Source organism: Lissotriton vulgaris, chromosome 7 (genome assembly GCF_964263255.1).
Source record: "Lissotriton vulgaris chromosome 7, aLisVul1.2, whole genome shotgun sequence".
NCBI classification, from domain to species: domain Eukaryota; kingdom Metazoa; phylum Chordata; class Amphibia; order Caudata; family Salamandridae; genus Lissotriton; species Lissotriton vulgaris.
In genome coordinates this window covers 895,780,097-895,798,465 of record NC_141695.1, presented here as the reverse complement: position 1 = coordinate 895,798,465, position 18,369 = coordinate 895,780,097, and the positions used below count along the sequence as shown (strand labels likewise).

The following is an 18,369-nucleotide window of genomic DNA, read 5'->3' as shown; positions in this document are numbered from 1 at the left end:
ATTCATACCCACATGCAGGAAGTGGTTCAGATTTCTTGAGCCTGGGTATTCACATTAAGCATGACATTTGACTTGTTTATTATCATATTATTATAAATGCCTACTCTTCGGGTGCCCCCTCGGAATATTGTGGATCTCGATCTACGGAACGGTGTGTTTGTAGCAGGTGTTGTAGATACGCATGCTCTGCATAATGCTGCCATCTAGTGTTCAGATGTTTCCAAATTATTTTTCTCTGAAGGAACATTTTTCATTTCACAAGATACCCTGTGACTCCTCCTTTAGTAGACAGTGGGCACTGGCTCCAGTTTAGGTTGTTTTGATCCGTCATTTGGTTTGGGCGTGTACTACCGGGGCTCTGAGGTTCGGTGCTTTGCTGACGCTACGGCATGGGCGAACATGCTGCAGTTTAAATCCGTTCATCAGAAAACGTTTTTTTCTTAATGCTAATCTCAGACAGCTTTTGGAGACAGACTCATCCATTGACTTCTAACTGCAGGGGCATCGAGCCTTGTATCGGCCTCGCGCCCCTCGTCATTGACTTCTCCTCAGAGAATGCACTCGCAGAGGTGCAACAGACGCAATTCCGATACTGATCTCAATACCAGTCAGACTCCTCCATTCCTCTCAGAACCAACTCCAACCACCTGCGGAGTCCCACAAGGATCCTCCATCAGCCCAACCCTGTTCAACATCTACATGGCCCGCTCGCATCCATCGTCAGAGCACAGGAATCATTGTCATCGTACGCAGACAACACCAAACTCCTCTTTTCCCTGTCCAACGAACCCAACATCACCAAACGCAACTTTCATGACTCAATGGAAGCGGTCGCCAGATAGAAGAACAGCTGCCTTCAACTCAACACGGACAAGACCGAGATACTCCTCATGGGCCCAACACCCCGACGACTGGAACAACACCTGGAGGCCCCCCGCCCTTCTAGCCCGCCCCGACAGACCACGCACGCAACCTCCGAATCATCCTGGACCCTGAACTCAAAATGGACCACCAGGTCAATGCCATCACTTCCTCCTGTTACCACAGCCTCTGCCTACTCCGCAAGACCTTCAAGTGGATCTGCCCAGAACACTGGAAAACTCACACAAGCCCTCATCAGGAGCTGCAGACTGGATACGGCAACGCACTATACGCCGGGATCAACAAGAACCTCACCCGCAAACTTCAGAACATCCAGAATGCCGCTGCCAGACTAGTCCTCAACCTACCACGCCACATCAGCCAACTCCTACGGTCCCTACACTGGCTCCCCGTCTACAAGAGAATCACCTTCAAGCTTCCCACCTATGCACACAAGGCCCTCCATAACAACGGACCCGCCAACCTGGACCATCGCCTCCTGTTCTACGCTCCAAAGCGCTCTCTCTGCTCAGCCCAGCTCTCCCTCGCAACGGTACCTCGATCAAGAAAAGCAGGAGGGTGCTCATTCTCCCTCCTCACGGCCAAGGCATGGAACTCCCTCCCTCTCTACCTCTGACAGACTGCATCGCTTCCTAAGTTCCTAAAGGACCTCAAGACCTGGCTCTTTGATGGAACCCAATGAACCTCCGGACACTGCAGTACTCCCCTTGCCCCCTCCCCCCCAGATCCCTTCCGGGTGTGTAGCTTGCACTTTAGAAACCTTTGATTGATTGATTGACACCAAATATTCTTGGTCCGATCATCAAGGGATGTGCCACTTGTTCCTCTGTCCGATGTTGATGATACCACCTGCCAGGCCTGCCTCACCTTCTGCTTCAAGAAAACCTCTGATATCAATGTGAAAGGAGGTAGGCTCACCAAAAGATACAGTGGCAAGCTTCCCCACTTTTGGTGAAGAGACCCGGCTCGACAACCAAGAAGGGGGAAGATGGAAGGTGGCGTTCTCCAACTCATACCTGGAGGAAGAGGTGCTAGACTCTCCACTTGTCTCTACAGCCTAAGGCCCATGAACGACCTCTGCAAGGGGACGCTAGTACAGCTGCTTGCAGCAACCCTGCTCGGTTGCTGAGCCTCACAATCCTCCACAAGCTTTGGGAACATGGAAGTCGAAGACACCCTCTGCACCGACACCAAGGCCAGCCTTGGTCCCCATTCCACAGTCTACTCCAGAGCTGAAACCTCTGTCCGCACCTAGGATTCTACTGGGCTCCGATAACTCGCATCAACCAATCCTATAGAGATTCAAGGAGGAGCAGTATACACTATGGAAGCAACTGTTTATCCAACCCCATACAGGGAAAATGTCAGAGGGAGCTTCATTGAGAACACTGTAGGACGTGTTTCGTAAGAGGAAATTAACTTTTGAGGAGCACCTTGTTTTAAAGCCCACTCCAGCCTCCAAGCTTAAGAGACACTGGAACTAGCCTTCTACTCCCTGTTCCTCCTTCTCTTCCACCACTACAACTTCCACCAAAATTATCACCACCCCCCAGGTCACCACTACCATTGCCTCTGCAGTCACAAAACACCTACTCTCTCCTCTTATAGGGGTGGCAGACGCTTCAACCCTGCCAACCCTTCTGATGCACCATTTAAACGGGTGCACCTAGATGGTCATCAGCACTCTGGGATGACTACAGTGTTGATCCCCTATTAGGTTATCACCCTTGGACGATACCATGGCATACCACGAGGTAAGCCAGTGGGTGGCCACTTTTCACAAAGTGGATATGAATGTCTACCTTGAGGAGGACTATGTTTTGGTGGAGACACTTTTCACCATACCTTATCCCCTCAATCTAAAAGCAGCAGAAGTCATAACACCAGCAGGTGGCACGAGGGTACAGCTGGACTACCCCATGGGAAACAACAAATAGGGCAGCGGCCTAAGAGGTTCTGGCAAAGGGGCCACTTCCAAACATTGACTCGAAATAGTCCCCACCCTCGACCACACATCACCTGTGGCTGTAAGAAAGAGCCCCTTTTTGTCATGGTCACCCCCAGTGTTTACCACTGGTACTAATGTTTTTCAACTGATGTGCACTGGGTCCCTGCTAACCAGGCCCGTGTCAGTGCTCATTCCCTAAAACAATGTAAAACGGTCTAATTGCAACACAATTGGCACACACTTAGGCACCCCTGTAAGCCCCTAGTAAGTGGTATCCATGGTACCTAGGGCATGGGCACCAAAGCTGGGCTCCTAAGGGCTGTTGCATGTATTATGCCACCCAAAGGAACCCCCATACAAATTGCATGCAGATTGCCATTGCATTCTGCGTGTTATGGTGCAAACCATGAGTGAAAATATGACCTGGCACACACACTGTGTGTCATGCTAAAGTCACTACATGTAATATATTTAAGTCACCCCTGCAGCAAGCCTTGTAGCCCTAAGGCAGGGTGCGTTATATTCATGTGAGGGCAAATCTGCAATAGCAGATATGCCCTGTGCTGTCTTGTTCAATTACTACATGGTACAAGTGGGCAGTGAAGCCATCTTTTGTGTAGGTATTGGGCACTGGTTATTATGAATTCCCCAGCTACATTATAACTTGATAGAAACCTATGGTGTTTTGTCTCAAACTCTGTAAAGAAGAGGAACCAGGAGCAATTAAGGTCCAGCACGCAAGCTCCTTCCTTAAATCAAATTGTAAACGTAGTGTGGAGTTCCTCATGAAGAAAATGTATTCAGGGGTTCCAGGAAAAGGAGTATGCTCTATTAGGAGCATTGGCCCTCACACATCCAAATGGGTGTCATGCTTTATTATTGGGCTAGCTACTCGTCGGATTGGCCCCGCAATGCACAACTGGCATCCACAAGGGGACGCTTTGCTGAAGATCTTTTGATTAGCCATCTGGTGATGTGAGTGTGGGTGGGCTGGACAAGTGTAGTGAAGAAAAGTGAATTAAAAATAGGTTAAGTGGTACTCTGGGTCAGTCTCGTCAAAGAGTACCCTTGTGGGTGCATGTCGGGCATTACAGCGCCACCCGACGAGGGTTTGGTATCAAACACCTCGTCTTAAGAAACATATACTGTTGCCAGTACAAAATTTATGATGACCTGTACCCAGAGGGCACCTTAGAGGTGCGTCCTGAAAAACCTACCCGTATCTAGTGTGCCGTTTGACTGATCTCTTCCAGCCTGCCACCACAGACAAGTGTCTGCCCTCCCACCCCCCACCCCCCCTCCTCTGTGCAGGTGAGAGCCTATGCTCTCTGAGGCCAGAAACAATGCCTATTCCGGAGGAAGGTGTTTACATCTCCAGCAGGATGGCCAGTGATTTAGCCTATCAAGGCAGGGGCTTCAAAGCCTCTGCCTCCTTTGATATGCGACTCGGCTTCCCCCAGACTGGGCAAATGCCACCCCCGGCACTGAGGTCCATTTATCACGAGGACAAGAGGGAAGTTAGCTATGCTGTTGGCGTGTTGCACCACCAGACTAGTCACACCCCTAAGGTGGGCATCCTGATGTGCACCATGAAAGTGTGATTCCACCATCGTGAGTTTGGTGGAATTAGAACTCTGGGACTGTGCTGTGCCCACAGGAAGTGGTCATATAGGGGGTGGAGTTACCCCAAGGGTATGTAGCGCATTGGCTACTACCTCTTCTCTCCCCTTATTTCAATATTTAGGTGGTCCCCCTGACACCTGGAACTCTGATTCACCTGACTAAAGAAGGACAAAGAAAACCCAAAGAACGCATGAGCTGTGGACTTTACGTGAAACCCTTCCGCCTGCTCCTGTCCTTACAATTGCAATGACCCTGCTCGTCCTGCAGCTGTGCATCCTCCAAAAGCCCCAGATGGGCTGCCAGCACTTTTCCAACCAGCCGGCCTTGAAGCTACTTGCCTGCTGGCATCAACCTTCTTGTCCCGGTACACAGATCTGCTGACTCCCGGGAGAAGGTCTCTGTGCTCCATAAAGGTCAAATCCGTCTCCCTACCAAGTTTGGAGACGCCAGGACCCCCAGGAGCTGCCCTGCACCAATACCCGGAGTACCTGAGCCCGTGCAGCAGCCAAGACATTTTTAAGTGTCCAGTGCGGACACCAACACGGCCAAGACTGACTTACAGATGTGGGACGTCTGCACCAGAGAGGCCATCATTTAGAGAGGCCCTGCTGCCCTTTTTTTTTCGCCATCTTCAGGTCGACCTAAAAAGTGAAAGCATCCAGCGCAAGTGACCCGCCGGACAAAACACCTCTGCATCCGCGCCCCACAGCCTGAGACTGAGCCTTCTGACACTGCACTTTTGCTCCAGAGACCCTCAAGAGCAGAGCCCCCATTTGAGTTCTGCCAGACTGGTCCCCCAGTACCCATTTGCAGTCTTTTTTGTTGTTGCAGGTTTTCCCATTGACTTCAGCGGTAGCGTTCGAGGCTACCCTTGCGACCAGCACTTCTGCAGTGAACACACCAAGGCAAGGCAGGTAAACAAACTGCTGGTGGTTCTAAGTACCTTGGCTACTACTTACCTTAAGTTCAGTAGAACAACCCTGTTACTCGTTTGGAAGTACCCCTATGAAGTGTATGTTTCTCCCATAGGATAACATTACCAATTTCGAGGCCATTGCCTCAAATCCGACAATTGTATTTTCTTTGTTTCTGAAAATCACTAACTCGAAAAGAATGTACATAACCTCTTAGATCTTGGTGTCTAAATTGTTTAGAAAATCTGTTACGTGTGTGTGTGTGTGTGTGTGTGTGTGTGTCTGTGTGTGTGTCTGTGTGTGTGTGTGTGTGTGTGTGTCGGTGTGTGTGTGTCTGTGTGTGTGTCGCAATCGAAAGCACCACCAACTCATCCACGCCACCAAGAAAACCGCATTCAAGGAACGACTGGACAACAACGCACACAACAGCAAGGAACTCTTCAACATCGTCAAAGAGCTCTCCAACCCCAACGCCAGAAACGACGACATCACCCCTTCGCAAGACCTCTGCAACTCCCTCGCCTCCTACTTCCACAACAAGATCGCGGACATACACAACAGCTTCAGCACTCAACCGACGCACGCCACGACCGAACCACCGCCCCCCACCACCAACCTCCGCGCCTGGACTCCCATCAGCACCGAAGACACCGTCCGCACGATGAACTCCATCCACTCCGGATCTCCGACCGACCCCTGCCCTCACCACGTCTTCAACAAGGCCGATGCTGTCATCGCACCCCACCTGCGGGACATCATCACCACCTCCTTCGACACCGCTACCTTCCCGGAGAGATGGAAGCACGCCGAGCTCAGCGCCCTACTGAAGAAACCAACAGCGGACCCCACCTCAAGAACTACCGCCCCATCTCGCTGCTCCCGTTCCCTGCTAAAGTCATCGAGAAGACCGTCAACAAGCAGCTGGCCGCCTTCCTCGAGACGAACGGATCCCTCGACCCCTCGCAGTCCGGCTTCCGGGCCAACCACAGCACTGAGCCCGCCCTGATCGCAGCCACCGATGACATCCGAGCTCTGCTCGACAACGGAGAAACAGCGGCCCTCATCCTCCTAGACCTCTCCGCGGCCCTCGACACTGTCTGCCACCGTACCCTAGTACAGCGCCTCAGCAACGCCGGAGTCCAGGAGAAGGAACTGGAGTGGATCATCTCCTTCCTCGCCGGAAGGACACAGAGAGTCCGCCTCCCCCCGTTCAGATCTGAAGCCACCGAAGTCATCTGCGGCGTCCCTCAAGGCTCCTCGCTCAGTCCAACCCTCTTCAACGTCTACATGAGCCCCCTCGCAGACATCGCACGCCAGCACAACCTCAACATCATCTCCTACACCGACAACACCCAGCTGATCCTCTCCCTCACCAACGACCCCACCACCGCCAGAGCCAACCTTCACGAAGGGATGAAAGAGGTAGCCGAATGGCTGAAGAACAGCCGCCTGAAACTGAACTCGGACAAGACGGAAGTCCTCATCCTGGGATCCTCACCCTCCGCCTGGGACGACTCCTGGTGGCCCCCCGCCCTAGGCAGCGCACCCAAACCAACAGACCACGCACGCAACCTGGGCTTCATTCTGGACTCCTCCCTCTCCATGACCAGACAAGTCAACGCCGTCTCCTCGTCGTGCTTCAACATCCTGCGCATGCTACGGAAGATCTTTCGGTGGATCCCCACCGAGACCAGGAAGACGGTCACCCAGGCCCTCGTCACCAGCCGTCTGGACTACGGCAGCTCCCTCTACGCCGGAACCACCGCCAAACTACAGAAGAGACTCCAGCGGATCCAGAACGCCTCAGCACGACTCATCCTGGACATCCCCCGCCGCAGCCACATCTCCGGACACCTGAGAGACCTGCACTGGCTCCCGGTCAACAAGAGAATCACCTTCCGACTCCTCACCCACGCACACAAAGCCCTACACAACCAAGGCCCAGGATACCTCAACAGCCGCCTCAACTTCTACGCCCCCAAACGCCAGCTTCGATCGACCGGCCACACCCTCGCCGCCGTCCCCCGCATCCGAAGAGCCACCACAGGGGGACGGTCCTTCTCCTACCTCGCCGCCAAGACATGGAACTCCCTACCGACCCACCTCCGCCTTACCCAGGACCACCTCGCCTTCAGGAAGCAACTCAAGACCTGGCTGTTCGAGCAGTAGCGGACCCCCCCTCCCGTAGCGCCTTGAGACCCTTTGGGTGAGTAGTGCGCTATATAAATGCTGTGATTGATTGATTGATTGTGTGTGTGTGTCTCTGTGTCTGTGTGTGTTTGTGTGTGTGTCTGTGTGTGTCAGTCAGTCAGTCAGATGCCCAACACTCGCCTCTGATAAGCCTAGGGCTGCTCAACCACACATAGAGCACCTTGAGATTGTTAAAGCAGTCCCCTGTTCTCTGATAAGGGATCACTTGCTCTCTACACAGTGTACCTCATTTTGGTGCACTATATATAGATCCAGCTTTCTCTAAGGAGATCCATCTTGAACCGCAGGCCCCTGAATCGCTACATCCCTTCTGAACATTTCCATATGTTCACTCTCCAAGATGTCCTCCCGCTTCTAGAACAAGGTGATCAAATGATGGTGGAAGACCTCAATGACTCCTATCCATCCCGCCCACCAGCACTACCTCTACTTTATGGTAAGTGGTTAGCTCTATCAATTCAAGGTACTCCCCTTTGGCGTCCCCACTGCCAAAATATTTTTACAAAATACCTGGGGGTAGTAGCAGCCTATCTGAGAAAGGGGGTGTATCCACCTTTTCCCATAGCTTGAATGATGAAGTCTCAGCTCCTAACAGTGCTAAGCAGACACCCAAAATGTCATCTCCTTCCTGCACAGCCTCTGGCTTTATGATAAATGCTATCAAATCCTCCCTTCACCCACTTCAAATCCAGCCTTTTCTTTGGGCAATGCTAAACTCTGTCATAGGCAAGGCCTACCCATGCCCAAAGAGGGTGTTAGACTTTCAGCAGCCCTTAACTCTTTTTAAGCCAAACCATGAACTCTCAGTCATAACCTTTATGTGGTTGCTAGAAATGATGACTTACTTTGTCACCATAACTCACGCCCGGCTTCAACTGCACCCTTTACTACAGTGCCTCAACCTAATGCTCACAAGTGGAGGGTTAGTGGGAAGATCTAATGCAGACAAGCGCCAGCACCTAGTCATTGTGCAGAGGCAGAAGATCATCAACTACTGGCGGGCAGGCCCTTCCTAGATCACATTCCTCGAGTTACTGTCAACACTGAAGCCTCTCAACTCAGCTGGAATGGGTAAAGGGGCATGGGCCCATCTGGAACACAAGCCAATACAAGCTGTGTGGGCCCCTCATCATCAGAGGCACCAGATCAACTACCTCAAGGTTTCTTGCCGTTCATCCCGCTCTCAAAGGCTTCCTTCCCCTCATCTAGGACAAGGTAGTTCTACTCAGAAAAGAAACTATGACAGCTATGCTTTACCTCCAGAATTGGGGGCACTTGCGTGCCCAAAAGTGGCATTGGCAACTCCTTCACATTTACTTAGCAGAGTACCTTTCCGCTGTGGATAACAACTTGAAAATCTGCTAAACAAAATGCATCAACAAATTCATGAGTGGAAACTCCACCCGCAGTTACTGCTTCACAACTTCCACCAATGGTGCACACCACTCATAGACCTATTCTCCACCCCCAAAAATGCAAAATGGTTAGCTTCACCTCCAGGTACCTATATCCACAGTCAATGGGCAATGCACTGGTGATGAACGGGTCGAGGATCTTTGCTTATACTTTTTCACTTATCCCACTCCTTCCGTTCGTGGCTCAGAAAATGTGGCAAACCTCTCAGACACTCATTCTAGTAGTCCCCACCTGGGCCAGAAAGCAGTGGCATTCAGCGCTGCTAGAGATGTCAATCTTCCCCCACAAGAAGTGCCACAACAGGCCAGACCCTCTCACCAGAAGCCACTGCAGAATCAGACACTCAGATCCCAAACACTTCAATCTAGTGGTCTGGCACCTGAGGCCCTAGAGTTTGGCCACCTGCGTTTTCCACAAGAATGCATGGCTGTTCTATGGGAGACTCGCTTGCCCACCAATTGTGCCTACTGTGTAGCAAAAATAGAAAAAATATGTCTGCATCCCCAAATATCTGGACCCCCTAAATCCAGGACATAATCAGCTATCGGCTTCATCCACAGAAGTCAGGCCTCGTCTGCACCTCTATACGCTTTCACTTAGCAGCCATTAAGCCACTAATATGCTAAACAGGGAGCATTCCTCTATTTTCCTGATACCTGTCATTAATGTCTTTATGGAGGGCCTCAAAAGAGTTGTCCCTCCCAGAGTTCCCTCTGTACCAGTCTCGTACCTTTATATAATCCTCTCCAGACTCATGGGACCTCCTTTCGAGCCCTTTTACTCTTGCTCCCTATGGTACCTTTCCTAGAAGATAGCTTTTCTTGTGGCCATAATGTCTGTTAAACGTATTTGTGTGTTACACTCCCTCTCACTACAAGAACCTTTCTTTCAGATTCACAAATACAGGGTAGTGCTTAGAACTAACCCAAAATTCTCCAAAGCAAAGCATTGCCAGATGGATAGTCAAATATATCCACACATACTATCTTAAAGTGAAAAGAGCTCTTCCCTGTCACTCCAGGACGCACTTTAAAGTAAAAAAGCAGCCTTTCTAGGGAATATTCCACCAGAATGTTTTAAGACAGCTAATTGATCAACCCCACACCTTTACTAAATATTATTGTAAGAAAGTGGATTATTATGTGGTGCGTTTTTCAGGCTTCACTGTGTAATAATGTCACAATCTTTATCAGGTCTAGTTAGAATTATTTAATAAAACCAGCATCTCAGTCCGAGGTAGCCGTGACACTAAGCAGTCCGACTTCATCAAAGGAGCAAGTTTAAAGCAATTAGAAGTACCAAAACTGAATAAATAAGAAGTACAACCAAATTTAAATCTGACATGAATTTATTAAAATTGGGTAAATGCTTGTCTTTAAATAGACACTAAATGTCAAACATCTAGTGAGGGTCACCGGAGATATGATTTTTCAAAGGCAAGTAAACTCTTTTAAGTACATTAAATTGTTGTAATCTGCTTAGCGGGTGCGGAGTCAACAGGCCAGTACATCAACTACCAGTCTTCTCTTAAATTGGCCAAAATGAGTTGGAGGCCAGTCACAGGCGCCACGTAGGTAATGATGAGCGAAAACCTATTGCGGGTGGACCACATAATATGATTAGAACAAGAGAACAATTTTCATTGTTGCCGGACATCAAAACAATATACTTTAACTGCTTGCCACGTGAAGAAGAAAGAGGCAAACCCAGAATATTGTCTGATTTTATATCCGAAACAATGGAAAACAAATAGTTCAAGATAGCAACACATGAAGGTAGTGCTACATTTGGATCTCTTTTCCTCTACTATGTACCTGTGGGATTCAATTTGTATACGTATGAGGTGCCTTATAAATGTAGACATTTATAAGGAATATGGAAAGTAGAGCTTCGTGTATTGCTATATCAAATACCTGAACCACAAAGTGTGGTGATAGGGAAAATGGATGTTTGGAATATACTTAATACATGAAAGGTGATTGGCAACTCAACTTTTTCAGTTCTTCTGACTCTCCTGGTGCACCTTCTCTCTCTCAGGTTCTCAACTTTAGATAGCGAGGACATTCCTGCATTGTTTATTTATATCTATTAAATGTGGTTCTCTATTAGACCCTATCCCCCCTCACATTGAAAATGCAGCCACTTGCCACACCGCTGTTTTCTTCTTCAGTATCTACTCATCTTCATTGGCTGCCAAACTGCAAACAGACCCTGATTAATGCTCCTTGATTTGTACTTTAGGCTCTTAATAATTGTGGACTGGTCTGTCTCGGGCAGTAGTTTCTCCCCTACTGCCTTAATAACTCTCTTCATTCAGCTATTTCCAGCCTGGTAGTGATCCCCAGTTCAAATCTAGGTGCATTGGCAGAAAGTCTTCTCTCACCTGATATCTAAACACTGGAATTCCTACCCCCACCCCCATTTCAGGAATATAGCCTGCCCTGTGTCTAGAGGTTTCATTCATTCATTCATTCTTCTTATTGCAGAAAGCAGTGGCAGACATCGCCCTCAAGAAGCATGATAGTCGGAGCAAGAAGTCGGACATGTAGCAATCACCAAGAAATTGAATTATGTAGAAACTTGAATTCCCAAGCTAGAGAATGGGTTGGGCATGCTCGTAGAGATCCCCTCCCATACCTCTAACATATAGAACACCTCTCTAACCACCTATATTATTATGAATTAGGGGACTGACTCAATAATTACTGATGGACTACAAGGCCGAAATGTGAAGCATTTTATGATTATCCATCTTTCAATTACATTTCAGATTTACAGAGGTCATTTGATACTTACACCATGCCCAGATGGCAAAAAGCCTTTGCAGCTAGTCCTGATACCACTGGTCCCTCATACAGTGGAAGAAGAGGTTTCATGGAAGGAAAATAATTTTGATCTGACACTCCACTGGCTGTTCTCAGTTAGTTTGATGTAAACAATAACTGCAGCCAATCCTTCTTGGCATTCTCACAAAGCAGTGGACTAGGGCCAGATCTGCATCATAAGAGTGAAGAAGCTATGACGGAACTGCTAGATTTTGGATAGCTGCTGTTGTCTGCTATGACTGTCTTCCTAACCCTTTGCATGCCCTTCATTGGAATATTAAAGGGATGAATTAAACAAAAGTAATATCCATTTTCCTAAAGGAAAGTACAATATTTGCCCTACTCCAAGAGAAGCATTTTGGTAGGTATGAAAATTAGAAAATGGGAATGAGGGAATTCCATTCCAGCTGGAGAATGCTGCAGCAGAAATGAGGGCCCGCTAGTTGGCAACAATGGCCAAGATGAATTTCATTGGGCTAATATCCTTGCCTATTAAGGAGCCAAACAATGACATTTAGGGTTGTTCCCCCTCCTGGCTAAGCAGGTTTTGACGTTCCCAGATTATGACCTGGTGCTACTGCATGATTGGAATGATGTCATTCACCCCACCTTTCATCACACAGGTGTCGCCAACACCAAATCTACTTAGGCCTTAAGGTCAGTGTGGCTGCTACCCAGGTATCCCAACCTGACACCTTGAGGCTGTTGCATCCCAAGAAACTGGATTATATTTTCCAATCCCCAAGGCAGCCTATGTTTCCTTAAATATATAGAATAGTGTAGTTTTCTCCTTGTCTACAAGATGTCTTGGATACATGAATGCTAGTGACAGTGCTCTTTTGGTCACATTCTAGTTTCTGTTTGTCTGCACCTAGCGACAATGCAAGCAGTATTAATCCAATTTTGCTTCAGAGTATGGTAGATGCCTAGATGTTGAGGCTATTCAAACAAAGGGGCAACCCAATATTTCGTTGTGGGCATGGGTATATAACTTTAGTAAGATAAACTGCTGACAAAAGAAGTCATTCAGAAGAACAGAAATTTGAAATCAAAAACTAATTTGTATCCTTTAGATTGCACTGTTTGGCACAACATTGGACGATGAATCCGTAGTAAAAACAGACATTTAAGATGATTAAATCATTAAAAAAATGTATTTGTAAACTGAAAACAATTGGGTCCAATACAAATTATATCCACCTATACATTGAAAATGCGTTATCCTACTATAAATACATCGTTCAATGATCCCATATGTCAGTGTATGAGTAACCCACTCTCAAACAAAGCATGTAAATGTCTGTCTTTTTTCAAGACAAAATTCCACCTTGATGGAGAGAATTGCACCAGATATGTGCGTGTCGTCGATGTTTCGGCCTCAAATGGTATCAGTCCATGAGACCATTCTCAGTACTAGTAAGATTTTATGTGGCGATACATGGATGACTCCCACTGGAACTAATAAAAAATGGGAAAAACAACAATCATATCAAATATTATAATGAAATATGCCTGTCTGAGAAATAATTCACCTGCTGTGAAAATAGTGGAAACCCATCACCAATTGGTTAAAACCTAATCCAATTAGAAAAACAAGGAACTGAAACCAAAACCACTAACAGAATGAACCAAAATTCAAACCAGTGTTCCGTAGTCAAAGCCTTAAAAATAAGAAACAGCATGCAACCACCGTGTTGCAGATTCCCCTGGTACTTTTGCAACTGAAGGATATTGTATGAACCTTTATAAGAAAAAGCAGCCAGGGTAACAATATCAAAGCATTCAAAAGAAGCCTGACTATAAGTGGTGTAGTACATCTACACACCTCTTCAATTTTAATACTTAGAAAGCACTTCAACAATGGGTGGCTCTGTAAAAACATAATATGACATTAATCAACCACTCAATGGCCGTAATACTCGCAATGAAAGCTGGCGTGTTTGCCTTTCCCGGACGCACTCGAGTAGCTCGGGTATTCAAGCTAATAAAGATTAGTGTGCCTAGTACCAGCAAGAGAATCAGAACTACTAGACTGCATATTCTGCCGCGGCCATCTTGAGGGAAATCAATGTCAGTGAACCTTAATGGTTGCTCAATGGCCTCAAGGCTAAAAATGTGTCAGTCAATAATTTACGACAACTATCAATCTTTTGAAACAATACAGTGATGCAAGTCATGATATCGCAGCCGCTAGACCGTAAGTAAGTAAAACATTTATTGTTTTTGATTAATAAAAACCATTACAAAAATACACGTAAAAAAAAGACTTCGTACATGAAAAGAGAAGTGCAATTCTAAAAGCTTAAGTCTCTGATGAAAAGGTGCCTTTGTTCAGCTTTTTATGGAGGGGTTCAAAGATCTGTGCTCTAAGTTCCCAATTATGTGGATTAAAACCTTTTGTGGTTCTTAGGTTGACGCAAAGCGCTGCGCTCCCTTGCTTTGATTCTATTAGTGACAGGAATATCACTAGCTTCCCGTTTAGCTGCAGGTCCTTTGGGTCAAAGCATGGAACCCCAGCTGGTCTCCGGGATCGAATCCCTTGCTCATTAAAGTGGTCTTTGAGTAATCCTGTCCTTTCCTCCTTTAGTTTGGTACAGTAGCAGACAACATGTTCCATGTCTTCTGTGCCGTTCCCATATAATCTGCATGTGTTTCCCCATTTCGCCCTCTTCCAAGATGGAAGGTGCGGGATGGCTGGCAGAATTCCAAGCCTGCATTTTAAGAATTTTTGTTTTGGTCTTCCAGGAGTACCCCAGATTGAAGAATGACTGTGGCCCAAGTGCTATGCAACCGCTCAGTCATCCAGGCTTGCCTCCTGCGGGCAAAGGTGGCTTTGTCTTCGACAAGGGAGATTTTTTAAATGACTTTTTTTACTACGTGATTAAAGAGCAAGTGGGTAGTTTGAGTATCCCATAGGTCAACTATCCTAGTAGTAGCAAGTGAGTCCTACAAATATTTTCTGTCCGGTGAGCTGGGTATGTTAGGGAATTCTTGCTAGATCTCGTTGTTCAACGTGTTCTGTGGAGAGTTCTTAATTTTGTGCCAGCACACTATGTATGAACCTTGCATTGCCAAGAGTTGTTTAGTTAGGCCGAACTCCAAATGTATCTGTGCAGGTGAGGCCTAGGTTGGAAGGCTGAACATAACTCTATAGGCCTTGGTCATGGTGGTGTCCAACAGTTTTGCGTCCCTGCCTCAGTGCCTTACTGACATAGATGATGGAGGGTAAGATTTTGGCTTGGGTGACCCGAAGGAGAGGTGAGAATATAGGTCCTGTAAGCTTTGTTTTTAACTGCCTTAGTGTTATTGCTATTGTCATCCCCTTCCTCCTGATAGCCTCAAGTTGGTTGGCGAACTGACCGCCCTCATCGATGGTTACGCCTAGGTATTTGTAAGCAGGGGTGTTCATGATTGGATTTTTTTCCAAGTTCCAAGACTGGGTCTGTCGTATGCCGTTTATTGTCAAAGTTTTTGTTTTATTGATGTTCACTTCTAAGTGTTTTTCCGTGGCGTACTCATGCATTTTTTTGAGCATGCGTTTCAAGCCGACTTGAGTGTGACTTATTAGGACAACATAATCGGCGTACAAGATACTGGAGATAGCTGTGCCTCCAAGCCATGGGGCATGCGCATTGCAGTTGCTGAGGACTGATGTCATATCCGCTGTATACAGGTTAAACAGCGTTGGTGCAAGCACGCATCCCTGTTTGAGCCCTTTGTTGGTTGGTATACGCCTTGAAAGATGGGAGCAGTTACCTAGTTTTATCTGTATCCATGTATTGGAATGGAGGTGTATTAAAAGATTTAAAAGAGATGACGGAATTCCCCGGGAGGCCACCTTTCTCCACAGTCTTGCTCGGTTGACATTGTCGAAGGCTGCCTTGAAGTCGATGAAACAAAAGTGAATCCCCTGGTTCAATGATTTTGCCTTGTCAATAAGCAGTGACATAGTTAGTATCTTGGTTGATGTTCCTGTATCTTTGGCAAACACTGTTTGGTGAGGGGGGATTATTTCCTTCTCTTTAGCCCAGTCCTTGAGCTATGTAAGTAAGGTGCCTTTTGAAATATGTTGACTCTATGTCTAATAGTGCAATCAGACAATTGATTTTTTGGTGAGGTTTTGTCGCTGGCCTTGAAAATTGGATAAATGATAGATCCCTTCTATGAAGCGGGTAGAAGTCTGGACTGTCGGACCGTGTGAAAGGGAGAAATGATGGATCCCTTCTATGAAGCGGGTAGAAGTCTGGACTGTCGGAACGTGTGAAAGAGGGGAGGGGGGCAATATTTATGTCCAGTATTCAGGGTCTTGTTTAAAGAGAGCTGGTGGAATCCCGTTTGGCCTCTGGACCATTCTCTCCTTCCTTTTGAGATTTGGTTTTTAATTGTTGTCACTTAACTTTGCCTCGTCCTCTGGGTTCCTTTCAGGTTGCGTTTGGTGGATCAGTTGGTTATCCAGAATTGCTTGTTGACTAGATGTTTGCTGATTGAAGTGGGATTCTAGAAGAGTTGTCCATTAGTTCTCGGTGATGTACAATGTAAGGCCTCCCTGTGCTGGTTGTAAAATTTTGTTGACAGTGGCCCAGAAACATGTGCTGTTCGTCGCTTGGGAGTTATGGTATATTTTTGCCCAGAATGCAATTTCGTTGGACCTTTTGATATCCCGCTTGAGTTTTTTGGTTGGGCTTTCCTTTGGCGGAGTTGATGGTTAAGGTCCACATTCCCAGGATAAAGCCTCTGCGCTCCGAGAGTTTTATTTACGGATTTCTTTTTTTTTTTTAATCAATTTTAGTTTGGTTCGCTGTACTCTTGTGGCCCTCCCCTCAGCTGGTGGATTACTTGAAGGAGTATATCTGGCTATAGTCGAAAAGGAACTTGCAAGTGTAACTGTGAAGGTTTCCCATGAACTGATCGGGTGGTACTGAAATTTGTGTGCTCACGTAGCAGTGTTTTGCCCCAGTATTGGAACTTTCATAGATTCCCATGCTTTGTATCATTCCCCGTCGTCAGCCTGGGAGCCTCAGTAAATAGAAAAAACCATAGCAGTATGTACAAAAGAGAAAGTAAGGCCTTGGCCTCATCTCATTTTGTAGCCTAACTACCTCTTTTTGTAAAAGAGACCAACATTTTGCAACAACCTATCAGATTAGCCTCACCCCATAGAACTGTCCTGGAAGAGCCTCAGAGCCTCAGATTATCTACCGCACGTTGTGCTAAGGGAGTCTCCACTGAGCTCTGCTCAGTTTTCTCTTCAACTTTGGATTTCTACACCTTTTTCTCTTCAGAATGTCTGAAAAGAAAACTTTGTTCAAAGCCTGTGCTTCTTGCTCAAAGAAGAGGCTATATGTCGAAGATAAGCATAAAGATTACATTTATTGCTTATACCCAGATCACAAGGTCACTGAGTGCAAGATCTGCAGGACCTTCTCGACCAAAACTCTGAGAGACCGAGAAGGAAGACTTCTGACTTGGCTACAGAAAATGAAGTCTCGAAAGGAGGTTCTTTCTAGTAATAGTGAAGATTCTTCCTCAGCAACATCTTTGAGGAGGTCTACAAAAAGGGGTAGGTCTTCCTCTTCTACTTCAGCCGAACCTCCTACTAAGGCCTCTCAAAAGACCTCTGAAAGGTCTAAAAGGCTTAGTCCCAAAAAATCTCACCATCCAAAGGAGAAAGAGGGACTTCTTCCTGAGGTGTCATCTGGAAAAAAGGCAAGCCAAGGCCTTTCTGTTGCCTCTTCGCCTTCGGAAAAAGAAAAGATCTTTAAGAAACCTTCAAGTACACCTCAGGAGGTTAAAGGAGAAAAGAAAATTTGTCCCGACGACAATCTCCTCGGGTACGACGACGTCAAAGACTCAATTGATTTCGATTTCTCCTTCGTCGACGGGCCCGTTGTCGAGAGCTTCGCCGACGACATCGTCGACGATGACTTTGTGGACGATACATCCTATGTCGACGAGACCAACAACGTCGACGTTAATGATGCCGATGATAGTGTTGGCGGCGACGAGGACGTCGATGACTACGGCGACGATGATCCTGACGTCAACCTCGTCGACAGTACCTTCGACGATCAGCCCACCGTCGACGGCTACTCCACCGTCGACGACACTTCCAGCGATGACTGACTATTTCCTCGTCGACGACACAGTCGACGTCACCGTCGACGATCCAAAAAGTGAAAATTTCCACCAGGAAAAAACTAATTACTCCGGAAATGACATCACCCCATGGGGTAACACCATTGCCTCCACCTCTTCTTCTGAGGAGGAATATTCTGACAAGGATGAGGGTCCATATGGGGATGCTTACAGTATTATTGCTTCGTAGTATTATGGTGTGTTAAAAACGCAGTATTATTGCGTCGCTTGGTAAAGCATAAGGAAGCTGACTGAGTGTGAAATGTGCACATAGAAGCCTGGGCACATTATTTGGCTAACCACGATTATGTGTGCTGTTATGAAAGGTAACGCTCGTTTTCACTGACCTAATGAGAGTGTGATTAAAATTCGGCTTAAACTCACGACGCAGAACCAGCGCGTTGCGTATTTGACT

The 18,369-nt window shown here is 47.0% G+C and overlaps 1 protein-coding gene across 3 annotated transcripts in view; it reads left to right on the top strand.

Moving 5' to 3' along the window:
• Window positions 1–18,369, top strand: part of HMGXB3 (HMG-box containing 3) — a 558,172-nt gene that overhangs the window by 212,231 nt on the left and 327,572 nt on the right. The window lies entirely within an intron of this gene.